This window comes from Colias eurytheme, chromosome 23 (genome assembly GCF_061535395.1).
Source record: "Colias eurytheme isolate Ceu_HAF_F1 chromosome 23, ilColEury1 Martin Lab GWU primary, whole genome shotgun sequence".
In the NCBI taxonomy this organism is placed as follows: Eukaryota; Metazoa; Arthropoda; class Insecta; order Lepidoptera; family Pieridae; genus Colias; species Colias eurytheme.
This window is the reverse complement of record NC_143002.1, coordinates 917,584-943,738: the sequence shown is the minus strand read 5'-3', so window position 1 is coordinate 943,738 and position 26,155 is coordinate 917,584. Positions and strand designations below refer to the sequence as shown.

The 26,155-nt window shown below is 37.0% G+C and overlaps 1 protein-coding gene and 1 long non-coding RNA gene across 2 annotated transcripts in view; one reads left to right on the top strand and one right to left on the bottom strand.

Annotated features, from left to right (window-relative positions):
- Window positions 1-26,155, bottom strand: part of CtBP (C-terminal binding protein) — a 110,356-nt gene that overhangs the window by 78,517 nt on the left and 5,684 nt on the right. The gene's annotated exons all lie outside the window — the stretch shown is intronic.
- LOC149898109 (uncharacterized) lies at window positions 21,391-22,907 on the top strand. The gene is made up of 2 exons (XR_016458073.1): window positions 21,391-22,154; window positions 22,229-22,907. It is a non-coding gene; the product is annotated as an uncharacterized LOC149898109 (long non-coding RNA).

Sequence of the window (26,155 nt, the reverse complement as noted above, 5' to 3'; positions counted from 1 at the left end):
TGTCAGATGTTTCGAAATTTCTCGATTGAAGAAGCAAAAATGCCTGTAACGCTAAGCTAAGCTAATTTTCTAAAAATAGAGATAATACGAAGCAGTAAATTGACATTACAGTCACCTTTTTATATAATCAATAACGAGCTAAAGCATGCAACTTTGTAAACGTGAATCAATCACAAGTGTTAGTGAACAATACCAAGTGTGTTATACATTATAGTACTCTCAATCTATAGTTGCATGTGCATCCATCGACACCTCCAGTCTACAATTTAAACTAAATCAAACAAAAACGCATTACCATCCAAACTAATGCATTTACGTAATTATAACGTCACAAACAACCACACAGAGAGCCGTCTTGATTAACTATCTGTCGCCATATTGCTCCAGCGCCTAGATTTATTAGGTCGGCACATGTCTAGACTTTATCACCGTAAAGTAATTAGCAGTCAAGGTAATCCGAACATTAAATTAACTTATCGTAGTCGGGTGCACCGAAATTGTACGTCAGGAGACTTAGCATACATGTAGATAGGTAACAGGATTTAGGTTTACCAAATATTACATGAGGAAAAATATTTTTTAACGTTTTTAGTGTAAAATATAAATACGTACGTGTTACTTTAAAAATACATCTCCCATAAAACCAACCGATTACCCCTTTTCTACACTCTGAACGCATAAGCTTATGCATACTTTGACATGGGTGAGATCAGAAGGCAGATTTTAACAAACAGGATTGAAGAATCCCGTTTAATGTAGAATCTACCTTTCACAAGTTCCTTTCCTGTAGGTATGTATAATACATCCTTTCCTTACGACATCCCGTATCCCCTTTAAACTGATGACGCACGCTTACCGACTTGTCGCCGACGACAAATCAACAGTGCGTCATGGCTCTTAAATTCCACACATACCCGATATTTTTGTTTACATTAAACACTAATAGACCATACGATTTGTCGTATACTGTAATATTATTTTCCCACTTTTCAAAGTTATAACTATAGCATTACAATTGATTATATTCATGTAATTATGCCATTATTTAGAAAGTCTTATGTCTTGTGTGACTCACTGTACCCGGCGCGGCGCGGGCGGCGCGTTCTAATACCTCGTCACGTTAATTGGCTCGTTTACGTACCTGCAACAAAATAATAATTATAAATTAATTGAAATACAGAATTAATTACATAGTTAGTAGACGAAGGCCGTATTTTGACTGAGGAATATCAATATTCAATACTGTCTGTGCATAAAATTGGTATAAACTATAAACTTATAAAGTTATTGTGCTTTCGAAAAACATGTATGTACGTTTTTTTATGATATCGTATTCAAATATCAAGAGTAGACATTTTATTTTATTTTCAACGAAAAAATGAACTAATAGTTATAAACAAATAAAATAATAAGCCCATATATACGACACTATCGTATTAATTACTAAAGAACCTTCCTTTTATCAACTTAATGGAAGTTCACATTCACTATCGTGAATACATACATAACACAAACACACCATAGCCATAACAATCATAACACTGACAAGACCTTAATCAAGCCAGTAGCCTAATACCTAGATAATAAAACAATTCAAGATAAATAAATAAATCAACGCGATGTGCTCTTATTTCTTTATTACAAAGTCGACAGTTTAAGAATTCCCTTCAAAGTCATTCAATACGAATTCGGACGACGCAGTTGGGTCGCGCTGGCGGGGGAGCGACCTTGGAGCCACCCCGACCCACTGGGGTGACTTTGTGCTAGGGGTGCCGCTCGGCTATTTATAAACGCAAACATAAAAATAAACTACGTCTTACTAAACTTTAAATTGTTAGTATTTAGCTAAAGTATGCTATTGTTTGACAAAACACAGTGTTGGTAAATACACTGTATATAATTAATTAGTAATTAGGATACACAATTTACTACTTACTCGATAACTTAAAATGAATCTTCTGATCGATTGAATAATCGTTAAACTGTATCTTATAGCATTGTACCTATAGCACTGTACCTACATAACATTAGCCAAGCGTAGAGTAGATTTACTGCATTATTTCTTCGAATTTAAAACGCATTTATCTCTATACATAATTAGTTTATAAAATATTATGTTTCAAATATTGCCCACCGCACTACATAGAAACGCATATAAATCAACAAGTTAAACTAAAAACTTATCGCATTAGAAAAACCAACAAAAATAAACGATAACTCCGCCGTGGCAGCCCTACCGCATTCCCACAGTAGGGTGACTACCGACTCGGTATTCCCCCCGCGCCGCGGCGCAACTCGCTATCCCAGTGTGTGCCCCGAATAATCGACGAGACGTTTGATTGTTCACATTTCTTATCACCAACTTCACAAACAATTCGCGTAATAAAATTTTGTATGGAGAAAGTTCGGCGTAATTCAATGATCGGTGTTTTAGTTGGTAATATATTTTCGAGACGAGTTTCAAAGCGGTGTTTTCAAGGCGATCATTTCAATTGATAATGTGCTTTTGATAGCTCGTTACATCTTAAATGTTCGGCACATATAAACAACGGGTACGCGCGTATTATAAACAGGCAGTTTGTATTAATGTATTCTGATTACATATCTAAAACTGGATCCAATATAACTTTTTTCACACATCAAAAACATGATACCAAATTGCAAGCTTTCCGTTTCTCCTTTAGTAGACTCATTCTTACACAATCCATACATCTGGAAGCTTATTTACTGCTCCTCATAATCCAATTAACAAACCCATAACAGTTTAACACCCTACCTTCACATAGCGTTATACATCTCATACTTGCCCATACACCGACAGTTACAATTGCGTTTCTTATATCCTCCATATATTAAACGTCATGTGACAAGCGCGAGGTAGCTATAGCGCTATCAAGTTAATTTCCACCAAGATCAGTTACATTCGCAACTATATTACAAATTACAATGAATCATTGCTGCGATTAAATTATTGCACCATGTTTTTTTAATGGGACAAAAGGTCGTGGAAGCGAGAGTATTATTTATTATTTAATAACTGAACATTACAAAACGGAAACACGGTTAATGTTGGCTATTGCTTTTATCCGTTTTTGGTTTAATTTTATGATCGATTGCGTGTATTATTTTGACCCATGTATAGTTACATAAATACACATGGATATTATTACCTACTACTGACTATGTACCTACATAATATTATACCTATATAAATTGTTCACGGACGATCATTTTAATTTTTTACAATATAATAGGGATTGGCTTAATAAATTTAAAATCGGATTATACCAGAGCCAATTTGTAGAATTCAATAACTTGATAGTATGATAGACTATGTATTACATATATTTGATTCATTATATAATATCTGAGAGCATAAAACGTTAATTATCTTGGAGATATCATTAATTTCCAATTGACATTATGCCGTTATGAGAATTTAGATAGTCTTATTATTAATTAATCTGAAATGTTTAAAGAAATATTTGAACAAAGAACAAAAAAGCCATTATTTCATAGAAAATATCTCAGAATTACATGCTTACGTTTTTTTGTAGTTTAACTGAATATGTTTGTCTTTGTCTCATTCATTTTTTGTTTCATGAAAACGCATCATCAACTGAACATCCCTTCTTAAATACACCGCCGTATCGTAAACAATAGATATCTATTCCAAGTAACCGTCTATACCGCTCGAAAATGATTGTAATCCATTCACAGGTAAATAGAAAGTATTGTAAACAGAAAACAGAATCAACTTTTGACCGCCAATGAGCAGCGAGCCGTAACGACCTAATTACAAAGTGGTCTGTAAATAATAATAGTTTCAAAAAACTAAAAAAAACACGCTTTTTATAGAAAACCGAACTAAAAAATAGAAAATTTTTGTATTTTCTACACAAATTAGTGTATTGTCATCGGTCCTCAATAAAGATACAAAGTTTGAACGAAATCTGGCCGTTTAAAGTGGGTCAAAATCGCGCCCAAAGAAGTCGGTTACAAACATACAAACATACAGGTGAAGCTAATATAAAGCGTGTAAAAAATGAGCAGCAAACGTCAAGTAACCGTTAGATTGGATAAACGTGAAGTCCGATCTATTACATTGTAACTGATATGTGTATTGGTACCTACCTACTATCGGATTTACATTGTAACGTATAACTATGAATACCGTTTGCATAATAAAAAAATGTTAATCTATTTAATACACATCTTTTAGACATTTGGGTACATAAATCGAGATGTGTAGAATGAATACGTGTTAAAAGTACGAGTATTATTACATAAGTTACTACTGTGATAAGAGCTATTTGCTATTTTTCCGATTAAAATATCGTGTAAAATGGTATCACTCACAAACGTAAGCGCCATGCCTATAATAATTCGTCTAAGTTCGTCACTGGAACCTACCTAAAATTATAATTAATTACACTAAAACCGCTAAACTTTCCCCCCGAACGTGATGCATTGGGCGCACAATAAAATGCAAAATGTCGGGTCACTTCATCTAATTGACATTGACAGGCCACCTCGCTCAATGCCACCTGGCGATTGGAAACTCGTTTCGCGGTGCAGCATCCGATATCCAGTTTGCGTATCACCCGGTTCGCTTGCGGCTTCGCTAGCTATTCACCGCGACGTCGGCGCCCTTTTATTTGCATGCTTTTTTACATAAATTATGTAACTAGTCTATAATATTCATGTATCGAACAGCTTAGAAGGTATGTGGCGTCATACATACTGGGAAAATTATTTGACCCACAGTACTATCAGTTTGACTCAGCAATAAACAAAAATTCAAATCATCGATCTAGAAATCTAATAATGATTTATAATAAATTCACACGCAAATATCTACTTCGCAACAAAGCTGAAAGCACACAACCTCTACCAACTACCCTACAGCTTTATTGTTCACATCAAAACGAGGACACTACATACATTACACAGAACATAACTAAAACCTGGAGCATCTATCCACCTCAATACTAAATAACGTTAGCCCGTGAATAGTTACGTCAGCGACTTTTCAACCCGCAAACCGGGCACACAGACCTGATTGCAACTGCTCTTTGAAAATTTCTCTCAATCCTATATCCACACATATACCTATATATCTAACTTTAGCGGAATCAGCTCAATGGATTGAAACGGCCACAGTATATCTCAGCGATTCCAATCGGCTAACTTACTTACGTCATAAAAGCTTTGTGACAGGAAAGATATTGGAGATGTCATAATGTCATTAATTTTAATTAACGTCAATGAATGGTTAGTGAAATAATTTGAATCATTGATTGTTTTGTTTTGTTACTGACGGGCGAGATATTTATTTGTAAATAGTCGTCTACGCAAGTTGATCTATTCGTTTTTGATACGTACACTGACGATTGGCGACTTAATAAATACTTGTATGACTATAAGTTTAAACAACTATACAAACGTCAAATTATCAAATATGAAGAGCTGTGTAAACAATACTCATGTATATTTTGCTTATTCAAAGTAGGACTTGTCGCAACTATATGCAAGTAAAATGTTCTTTGCAAAGTTTATCAGTTTCATCTATCTTTTAATTAAGCAAGCGAAAAAGTCTCGAGCATTTTTTTTTACTTTTTTCCAGAATAATTCCTCGAGAAAATTAATCCGCGCCATCTGCTAATAAAACCGTCTTAATCAAGGCCCAGCGTGTGCCCTGGGGAATCGATAATTCATGGAAAGTTCTGGAAAGCGTGACGTCACTGCGAGATGTCGCACCCGGCTCGGTTACCTAAATGGTGTTCATGTGCCTTCTTATCTACACGTGTCTCTAAATACGCACCGTGACGTCATTGTAACCTATTACATATAATATTATTATGTACGGGCCGGAACAGATCGATTAATTACGAAATGAATTGCCTTTAGGCGATTTCGCGAATGCGTTCAGTGTGGAGTTAAATAACAACTTATACACAATTCGATTCGCTTCGCTTCGCGCGGACGATGTATTTTGCTTTGGAAGATGAGCAATAAAAGATGAACATAACACACTCATACCATCACTAACTGCAGAATTATTAATAATGATAAAATATAATTTCTGTTGAAACTTTTGCCTTAATTTTTTAGCTGAAAATGAGAAATGAGAACTACTAAGTTTCGTTCAAAAAAATATCATTCGGCCTAATCGATGAAGTTATTTAAAAATTAAAAATGAACATTTAATTTAAATCTTTCACGATATGCTAAATCAAGTTCAAAAGTTTTGAATTATAATAATTCACAACTTTTAGAACGCGGCGTGACAAAAAGTTTGACGTTCACGAATTTTTATTTCTAATTAGATCGTCTTGTTCAACAAATTCTATCAAAAACTTATTAAACTTCAATTATAACTTTTTTTTTCTATTGCGGCAACTTTATTTAAAACAATTATTATACGTTTTTATAAACGTTAATTATAAAACCATATTCAATAATAATGTCACACAAACTAACGCGTATTAATCACCAGCCAGTTACTTACCTACCGACTATTTTTGTGTAAATAAAAGACGAAATTTAAATCGAAATTCGCTTTTTATTCACACATAAATATTCGTATTTAATCTATCCATTTAAACCAACAAGCACGTTCCTCGAAATGGATATCTTCAGCATTCTTATTAACGTCACCGACCAACGCCGATAATAATTAGACAAGCCGCTTTTACGGGTAATTACCCGATAAATACGTCAATTCAGAACAGGTTCAAACTAGATACGCTTAGTTTATTAAATGTACATGTAGATAGTTTAGGTTATAAAACTAATCAACTGGAAAACGTTTAATTTCTAATTATAATATCAATTAATTAATCTTCTTCACTTCACTTCATAGTATAAAACAAAGTCGCTTTCCCTGTCCCTATGTCCCTTTGTACGCTTAAATCTTTGAAACTACGCAACGGATTTTGATGCGGTTTTTTTTAATAGATAGAGTGATTCAAGAGGAAGGTTTATATGTATAATAACATCCATTAAATAGTGTAGAAGTACTGTTATTTTTGAAGTTTCTAATGTGATGTCGTAGAAAATTACATTTTTTTCGCTTACATTGCAAACGCAGGCTGAATCCTCCGAGTTTTATCAAAATAATGTACTAAGTATTATACACATTGAAAAGGTCTACAGAAAAGTCCGCGATGGTATATGTCTATCTCTTATGGATAACCCACAATAACTTTTTTTTGTCATTTACTTTTTACGACAAATAATGGCTAATTTTAGAAACGATTTTAACCAATACAGCATTAATCCTTAACCAATTAAATACCTTGAATACATTGTTCATTTAATATAGATCTATATGGCCCTTTACACCGTATGATTTAAGTGAATATTTTCGAAGATATTACAGATTTAAAAATTGCGGGACGTAGCGTTTGCGGCGGTACCGGCCGGCCGCCCGGCTATCTATTTTTTACACGCTTTTTATTAGCTTCACCAGTCACCTGTATTGTATGTTTGTATGTTTGTTTGTAACCGACTTCTTTGGGCACGATTTTGACCCACTTTAAACGGCCAGATTTCGTTCAAACTTTGTAGATTTATTGAGGACCGATGATAATACACTAATTTGATAAAGCGTGTTTTTTAGTTTTTTTAAACTATCATTTATTCTGTAGTGTATTTAGTATCAGCATTGCACCCGTGCGAAGCCGGGGCGGGTCGCTAGTTATAATATATAAAGCTACACTACCACTCACTCACTGACTGACTGACATCGGTTTTCTCGGAAACTACGCGGAAAGTGGGGGGGATAATTATGTGATTGTGTAGAGGTGCGCCGAGTGACCAGAGGAAAAATATAGCGATCTCGATCATCTTCGAAAACCGAGTGGACCCCTGGAGGTGCGCAAAAACGGTGATACCTGGAGGGGGGGTGTCTGAACAAAAAATGCTCAGAACTGGTGGCGATTACCAGGGGTGGTGGAAAAATGGGGATTTTCGCGAAAACAAGATGGCCGCCGTACTTTGCCAAAATCGCCGTTTATGAATCCTTACGTCTCAAATTTGGCACACGTGCTCTGTTCGAGCCGGCGAATCGATCGGTGCTCCGTTCGAGTGGCTCCGGGCCCCCGTTTCCGACTTTCATACATTGGAAAATCCAACGCCCCGCGGAAACGGTGCGAGTTGGGTGGGGGGTCCCGGAACTAAAAATGATCACCACCCTGGGACGCTACCAGGGAGCCATAGTGGGACGCTCGATTTTGGAATTTTTCCATTTTTGGCGCAAACATAAAAACGTAAATTTAGACGAGGTGGCGCAACGGAGAAATACACCAATGATGCATTTATACTCGCCCAGCTCCCAGGATATCCAGAAAAATCCGAAATCTTAAACTTTCTCACAGCCCGCGAAGACGGTCAACGGCCCGCGCAAACGGTAGCAGCAACATCTGGGGTGCTCGAACTAAACTTGGAGTAGACCTCGAGCAATTACCACAGATAGTGAAAAAAATTCAAAATGGCGGAAAAAATGGCCGCCGCCATACAAATGCTAAAATGGCCATCGCTGGTCCGATCGCGCTGAAACTTGGCACAGGGGCTTTAATCGAGCCGCACATTAAGTTGGCATACTCATCATCGAGTTTCCACCGCTGGTTTCCGAGTTTCATACAACGCAAAATTCGACGGCTCTCCGAAACGGTGCCAGATAGCCGGGGGGTGTAGAACTAAAAAATGATCAGGAAGATGGGGCGCTACCAGGGCAATGGAGAAATTTCAAATTGGACGCAATTTTTTTTTCAAAAATGGCCAATTTTTCAAAGCAAGATGGTGGCGCCGGTTACTTTACGATCGGTCTGAAAATTGATTTCTGTGCTCTAATAGACTAGATTTACAAAACTGCATACTCAGAATTTCTCTCCGACCCCCGGTTTCCATTTTCCATACATCACGAAATTCAACGGCTCTCTGAACCGGTTGCAGGTAGGTCGAGGTCGCCGAAGTAAAAAATGCTTCAAAACCTGGTCCGCTTCCAGATATATAAAAATTTTTGTTAAAAAGCGAAATTTTTTTTTCGAAAATTTTGTATGGAAATTTCCATAGTAGGAAGGGTAATAGGAATATAGCAACGGAAAAAGATGGCACCGCGGGCTGCTTGCTGCCCGCGCACCGCGCAACCTCGAAGGTCAACAGCCTCCCGGAGCAGAAAATATTTATTAACTTTTGAACTACCGCACGAGCCAAGCGAGCGAAGCGAGCGAATCACGTCAGCGGCCGGCGTAAATATTCAAAGAAGTAGCGAGGAGCGAAGCGACGAGCGAGTTAGGTTAACTTTTGAACTACCGCACTAGACAAGCGAGCGAAGCGAGCAAGTCACGTCAGCGGCCTGCGTAAATATTCAAAGAAGTAGCGAGGAGCGAAGCGACGAGCGAGTTAGGTTACTTTTGAACTACCGCACTAGCCAAGCGAGCGAAGCGAGCAAGTCACGTCAGCGGCCGGCGTAAATATTCAAAGAAGTAGCGAGGAGCGAAGCAACGAGCCAGTTAGGTTAACTTTTGAACTACTGCACTAGCCAAGCGAGCGAAGTGAGCAAGTCACGTCAGCGGCCGTCGTAAATACTCAAAGAAGTAGCGAGGAGCGAAGCGACGAGCCAGTTAGGTTACTTTTGAACTACCGCACTAGCCAAGCGAGCGAAGCGAGCAAGTCACGTCAGCGGCCGGCGTAAATATTCAAAGAAGTAGCGAGGAGCGAAGCGACGAGCCAGTTAGGTTACTTTTGAACTACCGCACTAGCCAAGCGAGCGAAGCGAGCAAGTCACGTCAGCGGCCGGCGTAAATATTCAAATAGGTAGCGAGGAGCGAAGCGACGAGCGTGTTAAGTAAACTCTTTAACAGTTTATTATGAAAAGTCACTGCCCGCTATCGATTAGACACCTCAAAATGATGAAATTCGGGGATCACGTTTCAAGAATTTAACCAATATTTGAATAAGTAATTTATAAACAGTTTCTGACTAACTGACTGTAGAATCGCTGTTAGCAGATGTAACAAATGTACAGGAAATTCAAATGCATTTTCAAATGACTGAAGATTTCTGCCCTGGGATGAGCCGCGAGCTGCTTGCAGCTCGCGCACCACGCACCCTCGAAGGTAGACAGCCCCCCGGAGTAGAAAATATTTGAATGGGAAATTTATAAGCACTTCCGATTGACTGTGGAATCGCTGTTAGCAGATATTAACAAATTGACGGGGAATTTTTATGCATATTCAACTGACTGAAGATTTCTGCCCTGGGATGCTTCGCGGGCTGCTTGCAGCCCGCGCACCACGTAGCCTCGAAGGTGGGCAGCCTCCCGAAGTGGAAAATACTTGAATGGGGAATTTATAAGCATTACCGACTGACTGTAGAATCGCTGTTAGCAGATGTAACAAATGGACAGGAAATTCGAATGCATTTTCAAATGACTGCCCTATTGCTTCAACCCAGAGGCAAAAGAGGCTCGCGGGCTGCTTGCAGCCCGCGCACAACGCACCAGCTAGTCTTATATATAAAAATGAATCGCAAAATGTGTTGGTAAGCGCATAACTCGAGAACGGCTGAACCGATTTCGATAATTCTTTTTTTATTATATTCCTTGAAGTACGAGGATGGTTCTTATATAGAGAAAACGTAAACATGTACCACGGGCGAAGCCGGGGCGGACCGCTAGTTGTTTAATAATTTCTCCAAAGAAAATCCCATTCAAATTAAATAATCATGCATAATCTTAACTTTAACTTACGACTTAATTTTAGTACATATTTAAGTCATAAGCTATAGGCACACCCCGGACACTCCATACAAAATTATCGTTTTGACAGTCACACTGTAGAGACTGCAAATGTGTGTGTTAACGCTTTATGGTTAGAACATTTTGTAACTAGCGTAAAAAAAAATTCGCGTTTTTCTGATGAAATACATCCGTAAACAGCACAATATCTAACCATTTTCTACGAAAAACGATAATCACAAATCCAAAATAATAAAATTACTTTAAGTCAATTTGATTAATGTTGTCAATCTTCATTGCGTATCGTCCCTGTAGAAAAATGTGGACCATTTTAAGCCTGATCGTGCGGGGTGAGGTAAGTGTTTAATTTTGGCGGGAGGCGGAGAGTGTCCGTTCTGTAGCGTTTAGATACTATTATGTATTCTGTGCCATAGGTATATAATAAATACATCTTCATTTTATATTATAACATCTCTACAAAGTACAAAGTCGCTTTCTCTGTCCCTATGACCCTATGGGCTATGTATGCTTAAATCTTTAAAACTACGCAACGAATTTTGATGCGGTTTTTTACATTGATAGAGTCATTCAAGGGGAAGGTTTTAGTATATAATTTATTAAGTTTTAGACAAAGGGATGAAGCCGAGGGCGGAAAGCCAGTATACGTATATATTATTAGTATTTTAGCATTCTTTACATCACCCGTACACGAGACCATTATAAAATAATCCGAACCTATCACAACACAGTACATAATAGGGCACATGGCAGCTTCACATGTAATCGGATTTTATAAAACATACGCATCGGTATTTACTATTTACACAATCACGCTACATCACAAGTCAACGTATTTATAAAAGTTCTGATACCTATCATCCATATCGATTTGGCTTCCTTTCCATACGAGCCACCTAAGCTACATTGCATAGAAAATTATAACAAAAATATCCACAAACAAATGCACAACACAAAATACTTTCAAACTGCAAATGCACAACGGCACCAGTCGTACGGAAAATACGTTTTCAACTTTCAATACAAGGCGTTTGCGAAATATTAATACTTGCTTCAAGTTGCTCGTCTCAATTGTACAAACAACAACTTTATAAGAGGCTTATTTATAAAGGCACGCATATTCTAAGAAAACAAACTACCTACTTAGATTTGTGATTCTACTATCAACACTTGCTTCTTCTCTTCAAATTTATTTACATAAAAATTTTTAACAGTATGTCTTTCGTAATGCTGCCAAAGAAGTCTTATTACTTTTGACTGAGTTAAATCAATAGAAAACATAACTGTTTATTAGTTTAAGAGCTCATAACATCTCAATATAAGACTAATATTTATTTGAAAATAGGTATTCGTTAAAGTCTAACGTTCCGTACGTATATTTATATGAGTTACTAGCGGTCCGCCCCGGCTTCGCCCGTGGTACATATGAAAAATAGATGTTGGCCGATTCTCAGACTTACCCGATATGCACAGAAAATTTCATGAGAATCGGTCCACCCGTTTCAGAGGAGTATGCAGACTAACATTGTGACACGAGAATTTTATATATAAGATAAAATATCCGCTATCGTAGATACTGTTTGTCGCAACACCTACATAATTGAGTAAATATAACTATACGCCACATACAGCGTAACCCAAATTTATATCGAAATCGATAACTTTCCGATTACATTTGGTTCGTTATCAGTTATTTTTAGTAACATCGAATTAGGAAGTGGTAAAATTATATTCCTTACAAAGATCAAATGTATTTTTAACGAATCCGAACAATGCCGTATATACAATTAACAAACATTTCGAAATTCCATAATCATAATCAAGACCATAGAATACATAACACCTACGTACTTAAAAGAAAACTAACGGCAGTATTTCCATAATTCTCTCAATATAAACACACATAGAAACTTTCATACAACACACACCTAGGTACTAAACCAAACATTTCACACAAGTACATGCCATACAAGCAACAATACCAAATTCCAATAGGCACGCGTCTAACATCAAACATTTCTCCTCACAAATGACGCCGCAAAAACTTAACAGCCCGTTTACGCTATAAATAATACATAAGAGGTATAAAACCGATTCACGCTGACCACTCACTCGTTACGGATCCGGTTAAGCCGACATCGCATCGAATAAATTAGCATCGCGATGCATACTCATATTAATATAATGGCTTTGTCAGATAGAATGCCTACTTAGGGCGCGTCAGAGCGCTAATCTGTCGCCGCGCTATGATGCCGAATTATGTTGTACTATGTGGAGTGAGAACAGTCAAACAGAACGAAATGACAACGCTCTTTCACTCGCCAGGTACGCGTTCTCTCACAATGTTATAATTAATTTGTCAGATACTTTTTATCCGGCAAAGACTTTACCGCGTAGTACAATACATTTCAGTGTCATAGCGCAGCGGCAGGTTAGCACTCTGACGCGCGCTAATAACGTAGTCTATTTGACAAAGCCCTAAGAGCGTATACGCACTATGCGGGTAGCCGCATTGCGGGTAGCCGTCCGGCTGACCGCAATCACAATTATGTACGTAATATTCATTTCTATGCGCACTGCGATGCGGCTACCGCAGACCGCACAGTGCGCATAGAAATGAATATTACGTACAAAATTGTGATTGCGGTCAGCCGGACGGCTACCCGCAATGCGGCTACCCGCATAGTAGACCGGGAGATACTGACACAAAATTTCGAGTCATTTGTAACAGGATGGCGGTTCTACAGGGGTCTTAGTACGCAATGACAAAAAGAAAAACGATGGCGTGAACGCTGGTACCGGCGGCTTAGTCGCGTGGGCGTTAGTCGAACTCGTCGGAAAATAGCGAAAGTCAAACGATTTGTAACAGTATGGCACTTATTTTTCCTGTAAGTTTGAGGATCAACAAATATAAATACAAAATTTCAAAGATCTATGTGTTGGAAATCTTCACTTATATAAATTAATAATAAATTAAGTTTTCAAGTATGACAGCACTTTTTCCCCCTACTAGAAGTATGGCAAATATAATAATGGTCACATTTTATCAAATACTCTCCAAAAATCCAAATGCAATACTGGTACAAAAAGTTTGGCGAAATAAAAATTTTTTGCAGATTTTCGGCGGTATGGCGACCATTTGGAATCGTCCGAAAAGTATGGCATGGCGATTTTCGTAAATGGCTGCACGACGATAGTTACCTGTGCAAAAGTTAGCCTGGTACAAATGGTTGAATGATTGTTTTATTTAAATCAACACATTCGCGTCGGTATGGCGGGCTGTAAGTCACACCGGAAAAGTATGGCATGACACTACCGCCTACTACTTTTTTATGGGCTATCGGTAAATTCTAAAATTTTTGTGTTACAAATCGTTTGACTTTCGCTATTTTTCCGACGAGTTCGACAAACGCCCACGCGACTAAGCCACCGGTACCAGCGTTCACACCATCATTTTTCTTTTTGTCATTGCGTACTAAGACCCCTGTAGAACCGCCATCCTTGTTACAAATGACTCGAAATTTTGTGTCAGTATCTCCCGGTCTATAGTGCGTCTACGCTCTAAGAGCGTATGCGACGAGCGAGCGATGCGGCTACCGCAGACCGCACAGTGCGCATAGAAATGAATATTACGTACATAATTGTGCTTGCGGTCAGCCGGACGGCTACCCGCAATGCGGTTACCCGCATAGTGCGTATACGCTCTTAATGTATTAAATGGTTATTAAGACGAATACTTCGAATTCTAGGCGTAATTTCGAAAGGTGACTGACAGCAGCCGATAAGACGCGGGAACGTGTCTCGTTCTGTGGAATTCTTGTAGATAGTTGATATTTAAATATCAATTTATCTGCAGTAAACACATTCCATTATATTGTACCCAAAATGTTATTTCAAACTCCTCATGTAATGATGACACGTAAACGTATCATCAGAAAGTAATGCATTAGTTGTATTGTCATATATTATATACTAGCGGTCCGCCCCGGCTTCGCCCGTGGTACATGTTTACGTTTTCTCTACATAAGAACCATCCTCGTACTTCAAGGAATATAATAAAAAAGAATGATCGAAATCGGTTCAGCCGTTCTCGAGTTATGCGCTTACCAACACATTTTGCGATTCATCACTACATAGTATAAAACAAAGTCGCATTCTCTGTCCCTATTTCCCTATGTCCCTATGTCCCTATGTCCCTTTGTACGCTTAAATCTTTGAAACTACGCAACGGATTTTGATGCGGTTTTTTTTTAATAGATAGAGTGATTCAAGAGGAAGGTTTATATGTATAATAACATCCATTAAATAGTGGAGAAGTACTGTTATTTTTGAGGTTTCTAATGTGATGTCGTAAATAATTACATTTTATCCGCTTACATTGCAAACGCAACCCTACGAGTTTTATCAAAATAATGTACTAAGTATTGTACACATTGAAAAGGTCTACAGAAAAGTCCGCGATGGCATATGTCTATCTCTTATGGATAACCCACAATAACTTTTTTTTGTCATTTACTTTTTACGACAAATAATGGCTAATTTTCGAAGCGATTTTAACCAATACAGCATTAATCCTTAACCAATTAAATACCTTGAATACATTGTTCATTTAATATAGATCTATATGGCCCTTTACACCGTATGATTTAAGTGAATATTTTCGAAGATATTACAGATTTAAAAATTGCGGGGCGTACCGTTTGCGGCGATACCGGCCGGCCGGGCCGCTATGTTTTTATATACAACGTTAAAAGTTTTTCTGTAGTGTATTTAGTATCAGCATTGCACCCGTGCGAAGCCGGGGCGGGTCGCTAGTTTTTATATATAAGAATTATGTAATATTTGCAAAATTCCTATAAGTTAGTAGTAAATAATTCTATAGTACATATATTCACATAAATATATCTAACCAAACACCAATACAACAAACTAATACTTTTTCCCATATATCACTACATAGTATAAAACAAAGTCGCTTTCCCTGTCCCTATGTCCCTATGTCCCTATGTCCCTTTGTACGCTTAAATCTTTGAAACTACGCAACCGATTTTGATGCGGTTTTTTTTAATAGATAGAGTGATTCAAGAGGAAGGTTTATATGTATAATAACATCCATTAAATAGTGGAGAAGTACTGTTATTTTTGAGGTTTCTAATGTGATGTCGTAATTTTTTACATATTTTCCGCTTACATTGCAAACGCAGGCTGAACCCTACGAGTTTTATCAAAATAATGTACTAAGTATTATACACATTGAAAAGGTCTACAGAAAAGTCCGCGATGGTATATGTCTATCTCTTATGGATAACCCACAATAACTTTTTTTTGTCATTTACTTTTTACGACAAATAATGGCTAATTTTCGATGCGATTTTAACCAATACAGCATTAATCCTTAACCAATTAAATACCTTGAATACATTGTTCATTTAATATAGATCTATATGGCCCTTTACACCGTATGATTTAAGTGAATATTTTCGAAGATATTACAGATTTAAAAATTGCGGGATGTAGCGTTTGCGGCGATACCGGCCGGCCGCCCGGCTATCGGGCGAGTCGAGCGGGCCGCTATGTTTTTAATTTTATATACAACGTTCACACTGTTTTTCTGTAGTGTATTTTGTATCAGCATTGCACCCGTGCGAAGCCGGGGCGGGTCGCTAGTAGATAATATATAACCCCACAAACGATAACAAACAACGTCACATATGAAATATAAACGCGACAACCCGTGACAACAAAATGGTTATAGCATTTAGCAGACTTCGTACTATGGCAACCAAACAAACTGATAAAACGTTATTATATTTTTCGTAAACACGCGTCCGATAAGGTTAAACATCGGAGATACCTACATATGAGACGAGTGAGGAAATAGCTGTTTACATAATCATTATATTTAGGCACATAAGTATTAAGATGTGTTTCAAATACTTTATACTGTTATTTTAAACGTTTATAAAACGATTGTGACGCAGTGTAGACTCTTGTGTCATTTAATCGATTTCCGTTTTTTGCTTTGAAGTCTGATAGATGATAGGGTTGACACTTGATAGTCCTTTATATTTCACAATAAAATTGATAAATTTTGAAGTACAAAGCGAATACATGTATCGAAAGTATCGCAAGCAATACAAAATCGACTATCACTCTATTGAACGAAATCATCAGATTGAAAATTATTACGAAAATAAATTCATTGCATGACCGACGACCGTCCAATGAACCGCTCATTTTATTAAAACAACACTTAATCTTAAAAACGGAGTATCAACTACATCTATAACAAAAGATTATAGTCAACTCTCAACTGTATATTCCAAACAAAAACTCTAGTCAGCAGCCCTATTTCGCACCGCTCCCAAAGTGCCGTGGCCAACTTTAGTTCGGCCAAGTAGGTAATAGCCGTTTCTAGCATTGTCGCGAACTCACTTCCGCGCTGACTCATCCCCCACCTATTCTACGATAAAACACCTTATTCGTGGAAATGTTACGGCTAAAGGTAGGTGAGAACATAAACTTAAGATTAGCCGGCTAAACTTAGGTTTATTTTCGACGAGGTGTTAATGTTAGTTTGTTCTATCTTTAGCCGGCTAAACTTAAGTGTAACCGCAGGCCCGTGGCTAAAAATGTCGGGGTGGGTAGATTTGGTTACTATAATACATGTAAGGAACAGGGCGAGTGTTTTCTGGCACTTCGCCGGCTGCTGCCGCAGCACGCTCGCTGCGCTCGCTCGGCTCGTGCGGGTCTTAAGAGTTCTAACCTAACCTAACCTAGCCACCAGCTTTCTGCCCTGAGTCGGGGTGGGTAGATTTGGTTACTATAATACATGTAAGGAACAGGGCGAGTGTTTTCTGGCACTGTGCGGGCCCCTCAAGCCCTCCACCGGCCCGGCGCTAACCAAATCTACCCACCCCGACATTTTTAGCCACGGGCCTGCGGTTACACTTAAGTTTAGCCGGCTAAAGATAGAACAAACTAACATTAACACCTCGTCGAAAATAAACCTAAGTTTAGCCGGCTAATCTTAAGTTTATGTTCTCACCTACCTTTAGCCGTGACAGAAATAAAAACTTTAAAGTCACGTCCCTACCTACCTACATTGTCAACCGTTCGTACTTCGTATCGACAAGTGAAATACGTGCCTAATTATCGGTGTTATAAATAGAAGTGTGATGCATTACGCTTATTGTTAAAGACAACACATGTACATGGGTTCAGTATTATTATTAGATAGTTGATTAAGTTTGTAATAGCCATACTCTTAATACCAACTTCATCCATCATATTATGTATTTCATCAAACAAAAACTTGCAGCACGTTTAAATTTCAATCAGTTACAAATAAATGTATGCAACTTTATTTTCGAATACAAATAATAAGATGCAACAAGTTAAATCCAAACCAGCTACAGCCCTTAAAAAAACACACGAAATTTCGTGCACGGCATTTTAAAACAATAAAAGTTGAACATCCAAGAAATTAGAAAACCCATCAACGCAAGCAACGCAACGTATAAAATCTACTATCTCTCTGTTTTATTCTAAGCGATTGTTTTACCTCCGGTCCGCCGGCACTCGGTATGTCGCTGACATACCACTTCGCAAAAACAACCTTCCTCCACAATACTACAATAGATGGCTGAGTTGAGCGTTTTCACCTCCCCCCTCGCCCCCGCGCGGCTCGCCCGCTCCCGCCCACCCCCTTCCGCCGTCACTACATGAGTCAGCGCCGACGTTATATCAAATTCGACGCCGCGCAACTCTAGTGGCTTGTTTTCGTTATAACATAGCATTTTTTCGTCAATAAAGCACTCGGTAATGGCGCCATTGGCAATGATAAAGGTGATCGGGAATAAATTACTGAGCCGGAGCGAATTTCGCCTCTTTGTTTCGAACTCCGGCGAGGTATGAACGTCGCTCGCGAACGGCAAACTTCCCGAGACCCACCTATTTTAACTCGGTTCGCCAGTTTAAAGTTAACCGCAACTTTCGAACTGGAAAACTCAAGTAAAGGAATAACTTTTTAACAAAATAGAAGCTACTTCAAGTGCTACGGCTATGTTAGTAACTATGTTATTGTAACATCCATTAAGTTTTTATGGGTCAATAAATACTGTATAGGTGCTTCTTACTTTGTATAAGCGATCTAAAGGAACATTCAAGATGTACACATAGACAGCTCTATTATGCCTGAGGTAATATTAAAAAAAACCTGAAATAATAAATTTTAGAAGCTTTCTTATAACACGATTTGTTAAATGTAAATTAAACACTTCCGACGCTATGCTTGGTACCTATTTATTTAAAACGTTATATTGCAAAAATACATCCTCTATAACAATCTTAAATTAAAAAGCAATTCAAAACCATTCTTCGTAATCACAAGTAATCCGATCTTCAACGTTAAAAAACATTGCTACAACTTTCAAAAACTGTATATCAAAAAGCGCGGCATAGCAACAAAGGTGAACAACTGCATAGCGGGGGAAAGAATCGGCCGTTTCCGATACCAAACGAAATCCAATTAAGCATCCCATCTCGGCATTCGGCCGGCAATCCGTGAGCCCAGCGGAAACCGTAAAAACCTGACCGACGGGCGTGGATGCGCCGCGTCCATGGCTATGCAAATACAAGGCTCTTAATAGCCGCTTTAATTACACATATCATATAAAAGAAAGTCGAATTGGTTATGCCACTTATAATTCAAGATAGTCTGAACATTTAAATGGTCTTTTGTTTGATACATGTCTCCGCTTACATAAGGATAATAACTGTGCAAAATACATTCTTTGTCGCCATTTATTAGCGTCAGTCAGTCAAACGTAGGCATACAAAAGGAATTCTCAAAACGACATGGCCACTAAAACTGATGAATATTGGCTTATTTACATTTCCCATCGTGACACTCGGTTTATCCTACACCCCCATCCTTCTATTGACACTCCCGCTGCCCGCATAACCGCCATCATTTGTGACTATTGTGAACACCGCCTAAATACTGTTTACACGGACGCCATTTTAATTATAAACACCAACGCTTTAAATAAACTCTCCACTTAAAAAACGGACGCTTAATTAAAGTGGGCTTACGATCAAATAGTAATTAACGAAAAGATTTCATTTAAATGCTAAGAGACACAGTATCAATAACAGATAGATGTTTTTTACTGCTATTAATAAAACTAAAGTAGACAATTTCATAAATGCTCGAGATTATATTTTCATTGTAATCGATACGTGCACTAAGTGGTTGAATTTAAAACGATGTCGACAAAACAATACTTCAAATAGAATGCACAGTTTGCGGTTTATTGGGGTCAGATCATTTGAAACTGCACTGACATCATGTTTTAATAATAATTAATATAGTTTCGACCGATGCTATAATCTAAAACTAACTTATATACCAACAACATCATTTAACCGTTCAGAATTAAAGTATAACTAATAATAACAGATACCTACTTGGACTACAAAAAGCGAGAGATTATAATTATAACATAAGGAGTCAAAGCATGAGTTGATATAAAAATAGAAATTAGGTTTCATTTATTACGTGTTTATTTGTATGATTTTTCCTTATTCTTAGTTTATTCTTTTCATAAAATGTTATAACTCGTTTATTTGTACGGCTGTAAATGTATAATACTGGCATAAAATGAAATACAAGCCATACCTAGTTAGAACTAATCATGGATTACCATTGACAAAACTCGACCCATTTAGGTCCCGTCCCTTATGTGTTGAATGGTTGAATGGTTTCGAAAGCATTGTGCTTAGAAAGGTGATGTTTTATTTGTGTACGTAACACCTGGTGGACAACTAATGCGTGATTTTGTGTGAAATGTGAATACAATCATCGAATGTAAACTAGTTTACAGTATGTAGTACCTTACAGCTTGCACGCAAAAAGTTAGCATTACAATAAAACATTTAAGATTTTTTAATGAGTATAGAGCCATTATTTTACATTATTAAGCTATAAATTTCAAGATCATCATCTACTATATAAAAATAAGTCGGGTTTTCCTTCCTGACGCTATAACTCCAGAACGCACGAACCGATTTCCACGGTTTTGCATTCGTTGGAAAGGTCTCGAGCTCCGTGAGGTTTATAGCAAAGAAAAGGTGTCTCTGGTGGCGAAACGGAGTTCACCGGGTTTGCTAGTTATTTATATAACTACAGTAATTGAATAACAGAATACCCCGCAAAAAACTTTCTATTGTCTTCACTAATGGGACTGATTAATAAAATAGATTGGCGCCATTTATAAATGGCAACAATTATCTTCAAGGAATCTGCCGACAGACTGAAAAAGCGAAACGATTAGTCTCATTTAGGACTACCCAATAATCATCCACATCTATCTATAGTAGAAGTATTCAAAATCTTCCACATCTATCTATAGTACAGTACTAAATTGAGCACGTGCATAATACCCCCGAAATGCAGCTACTAAGGCACAATAACAAGAAAACAATGTCTCCGTGTGCAAACCACTGACGCAGCATGGTTCAACACAAAGGCATACCGACCGTGCAGCTCTTGCCGAATTGAGCTATAAATTTCTTTATCGCTGGCCGACCGTACGCCAATAAACAACCAAACGATCACACTTAAGGTGATGAATTAATTTTTCTAACATTTACGGCCCTTTTTAAACCTTCGTAATTTTTATATTATTAAAGTTGTCGTGATGAAAATTCTTGACAAGAAAGTTCAATAGTAACACAATACGTCTACCGTTTTAGAAACATGATTCCATGATATTTTCTCGATAGAAAAAAAATACAAAGTTCTCATTGTTATTTTTTTTTAATCTCTGGCAGCTTCAAAATAACAAACCTAAAGTTACGACTTTTTGGATATTAACTATAAAATATACAACCTATACGTCTACCGTGTTAGAATTTTGAAATATGCGATGGTTTTGAAATAAACAAGAAATACTTGAAATTAGCGCCTGACCAGCCAATATAGCGAGAGCCGCCCTGTACCTTCCCACCCCGATCGCTGCACGAGTCATTCCCGCTACGGCCGTCACACGGGGAACTTGTGTCGCTTGCGCAATCGTAAAAAAGGGTGACAACACGATAAGACAAAATGAGACAAATGGGGACAATAAAGAAAATAAGAAGAAGAAACATAAAGGTTGGAGGAAAAAGAATGCTTACAATAATTGGAACAAATTAATGAAGTAAGTTGGTTTTATTTTAAATTTGATGATAATTGTATTATAGACGATGTTTGATATGTACCCCTGTTTTAAGTACATAACGAATGTGTAAGATTTTTTCATTTATAGCATAAATAATCTTTTCAGAAATCCGGAATCCAGAAGGAAAATAAACCCACTGATTGTTCACAATGTGAACCCACTCCTTCGTAAGTACCTTTATTCAGTCAAAAATGTATGTTATCAACGCTCTACTGGTTTTATCGCATGATTCCATTTTTAGCAAAAAGCAACAAAGTGCAAAGAAATAAAAAATCATGATGAACTTAGTGGAAGTATGGTGGACGTAATATGGAATTATGGAACAGGAGCTCGTTGGAGTAGTATTATATTTTAAAAAAATACGAAAAAATTTCAAGAATTTCTTAGTAGGTGGTAGATAAGTATGTTGTATAAAGAATTTGATGTTGATATTTATTTCATTTATACTTACTACACCTGTGCGGGAAATTGCTTAGTACTAAAACAGGTTTATATTCATATTTACATAGTAATGTGAGTTTTCATTTCGAAAAATTTTGTGTAAGTATATTAAATTGAGTTCCTGGGTGATCTGGAAACACAATTGGGCCCGGAGGATGGCGCTGCAGTCACTCCTCCTAATCACATGAACCGATTTGGATGAATATTTGTGTGCACATTTCATTGTTGTGGGATGATTGGTTGATTCGTTTTCACATTAGCTAATATTATGTATTTTTGTTGTTAGAAAGTAAACTTAATTTAATGTTTATAATACATTATTATTGGTATAAATAAGCCAGTGTTCGTCTCACATTGCTGCACCTGCCTACCTATCCTACCAGGGCCTAACTTTGTTCTGGCTATTTTATTTTGATTATTTGTAATGAATAATTACAATTATAATAGAGTGCAAAAAATAAATACATGCGTCAATATATTTTGTGTTTTTTTTTTAAACAATTTTTTTATTTAAAAAAATATCATTCCGACCGCGGCTTTGCCCGCGTGGAATTAGGTTATATCGTGAATCCTGTTTTATCCCACAGAAGTGTTCAGTTCGGATAAAAAGTATCCTATGTGTAAATCCAGGCAATTAGCTATATTTTATCAAAATTGGTAATGTAGTCTTGACGTGATTAAGTAACAACTAACAAAAAAATATACAAATTAACATCCAAAGTTTCGCATCAGTTTTACTGTATTAGCGATATCTTCCACTCTTGACTTTGACTGAGAAGAATTAGGGTTTATAACTTCTTTCAGAAATAGTACCTTTCATTTCTGGGCATGATGTAATATCTACGTCAGCATCAAATTCTATCTAAATCAATTCAGTAGTCCGCGTAATTAGGTACCATTTCATTTTTTCAGAGTAACAATATTTTTTGTTATTTTTAAGATTATTTATAACCTGTATTATTTTGTAATAAAGTAAACATTACGAAATAATAATAATTATTAATAATGTCTAAGTAGTTGTTAAAAAGAAGATTATTTGTTTATAAGCAAGAAAATAAAACCAATAAATCAACAATTAAATATATGTATAAGAATATTATAACTGTATGACGACTCCATACATGTTTGTCCCGAGTCGGCCAGCGGCAGCGCGGCGAGTATGCAAGAATGACTTCGCGCACACCCGCGTTCGCGATAGCGAGCTATTAGACTCCGCCCGCCAAGCAGTGGATTTTTTTTTGTGTATCGTCTTAAATGGATTATTCGCGTGCCACCGCCGCTGCGCTATACGTGTTCGATAATTCACGAGTTTTACTAGACAATAGATTAAAGAATACGCCGGGCATAAAGTGGCGAATGGGTTGCGACGGAATAAATTCCGGCTCGAAAGATCCTGCATCTGTTAGCTGTGGTTTTGGCTCAGGATTCTTAAAAGATTTAATGTAGAAATAGGCACAAGTGTAGGTAAACACACTATATTTATTTAGGACTATAAATTAACTATTTAGAAAAGTCTAAGTTTTGTATTAAAATTCGAATTGCGATTTAAGTATGAAAATTGAGAAAACTATTCAATATCTTTTAAATTATTCCGTACCGTAACTTTTTGCTACTAATATATGGTTAAAATGTGTTTCATATTAAAATATAAATAAAATACAAAACCACATCAATACAACCCGGACACACGTTAGTTTCGAACAAAAAACTGTATAAAAACATTTGAAGATGTTTATTTTTACATCTATTTGCGTTGCACATCACTTACCTACGTTTACTTTGATATATTTTCTACATTCAATTAAATATAATGTGATAATATATTAACTACCAGTTCTTTATTTATTTCCAATATAATACTTTTATTCCGTAGATCGAAGTCCACATAGAACATTCCCATCTACTACGGGCTACTATTGATTTTGTGAAGAAATAATAATATAATTTCTGATGTAGACTTTAGGCGTCACAGTCGACCGCAGGATAAAACGAGGCAGTTCATCGTAATTTAACTTTTATATAGTTTCTTGAAAATTCAAAAATAAAAATATCCCGTGATACCATACTTGATACGATAGACTAACATATTGTGCAACGTGTATGCTATAAAAACTATAAAAACCATAACACCAAAACAAGTTTTAGAAAAATGTAGGGCAAACTTACACAATCGAAATGTGAATTGTGAGTTATTCTAAAGTAAGCTTTTCAAACCTGAGTTTTATTAAACAGAATTGAACAAAAAATGAATGAAACAATAAATAAAATGAATAATATGATAAATGTGGACAGAGGCGGCTCGTGACAAAATTTTATGGGTGTTCACTTGAAATAAAACACTGAAAATACATGGTGTAAAGCAGTACATTTATCAAAAAAATTACTTATAAAGGAAATACATACGTCTCTCTTTTTGGTGTGCAAAAATATCTATAACTTAAAGCGACAAGACATTCGTAAATGTCTGTTGTTGCTTTCATCACAACCACACAACCACGGTGTTTTCACATAATATTGTTCGGATTTAAACACACGCGTATATGTTTTCGTTTTTGTCGTACATTTTTGCGTTCGTAAGTTCAGGCCGTGGCGGTCCCTTAGCTTTACATTCAAGCCGAATTTGTAACGTTTTATCACACTTTTTAATGAACGCCACATTATATTTATTGTTCATTTTAACACTCACAAGTAATACTGATAACTACAGGCTATTTCAACACGTATTTTATAATTTTAATTAGAAAATTGCATGAATCGCGCGCGTGCATTGAAGTTGACTCGAGAGTCGAGCGTTTGTTTATATTATAGACGTGGCAACTGGCAACGTCGCAATCGCTGTCCTGCCGGGCGGTAAAAACGAACCGGCAACGTTTGCGGGTGCGGCGCTCCGAATTTTGCTACTTTTCCATAGAAAATCTTTTGTTTCACGCGCAGGGCTCTGGCAAAACCCTCTCTTTCACTCCTATTGGATTTCGTATTAGGAAATGTTCTAAGTCTTTTTTCATTGGAGCGCAATCGTGAGCGCTCCGCTTCGCGCGTTACATAATACAGTAGGTATTATACAGGTGTATGGGATGATGGAATGATGGATATATTCATGGGTATTAACAGTAGTTTTAAAGATTACGATTGATTTTAAATAGTAATAATTAATGTTAATAATTAAATTAAGGAGTATGATTTTATTATAATTATTTATGGGAGTTCACTGCACCAGCGCTCCTTAGGGCGAGCCGCCTCTGAATGTGGATACAATTTGAAATTCGACATTCAAACTTTATAAATACATTACCAAAATTGATTACAGACAAAGAAATAGTTGATTTTATTAAGCAAAAGCACATGTTAAACTACCCTCAAGAGTAATGAAAACTAGCAAGAACTGGAAGCTTTGCACAAGTTCCAAACTACTCATGGTAGTTTCTGGAATAAAAGCGCTTACAACTTCGCTTTAATATTTGTCTCTCGGGAGCAAGTTTCCGAATTACTATTCCGTCTCCTCGCTAGATGAGTAAGTGGCTGTTTTTGTATCGCATTTATGGCGTAAATAATAAAATACCTCTGTTTATTAGACGCTTTGACGTCCCCACATACCGCATGACTGTCGTCAAGTTCTCATGTAAATCAAACTTATTGATACATCACAAACAAATAGGCAATAGTATATTCAATTACTTTGACAACAGTGTAATGTATATTTCACCGAAATTGGATTCCCGGTCACATC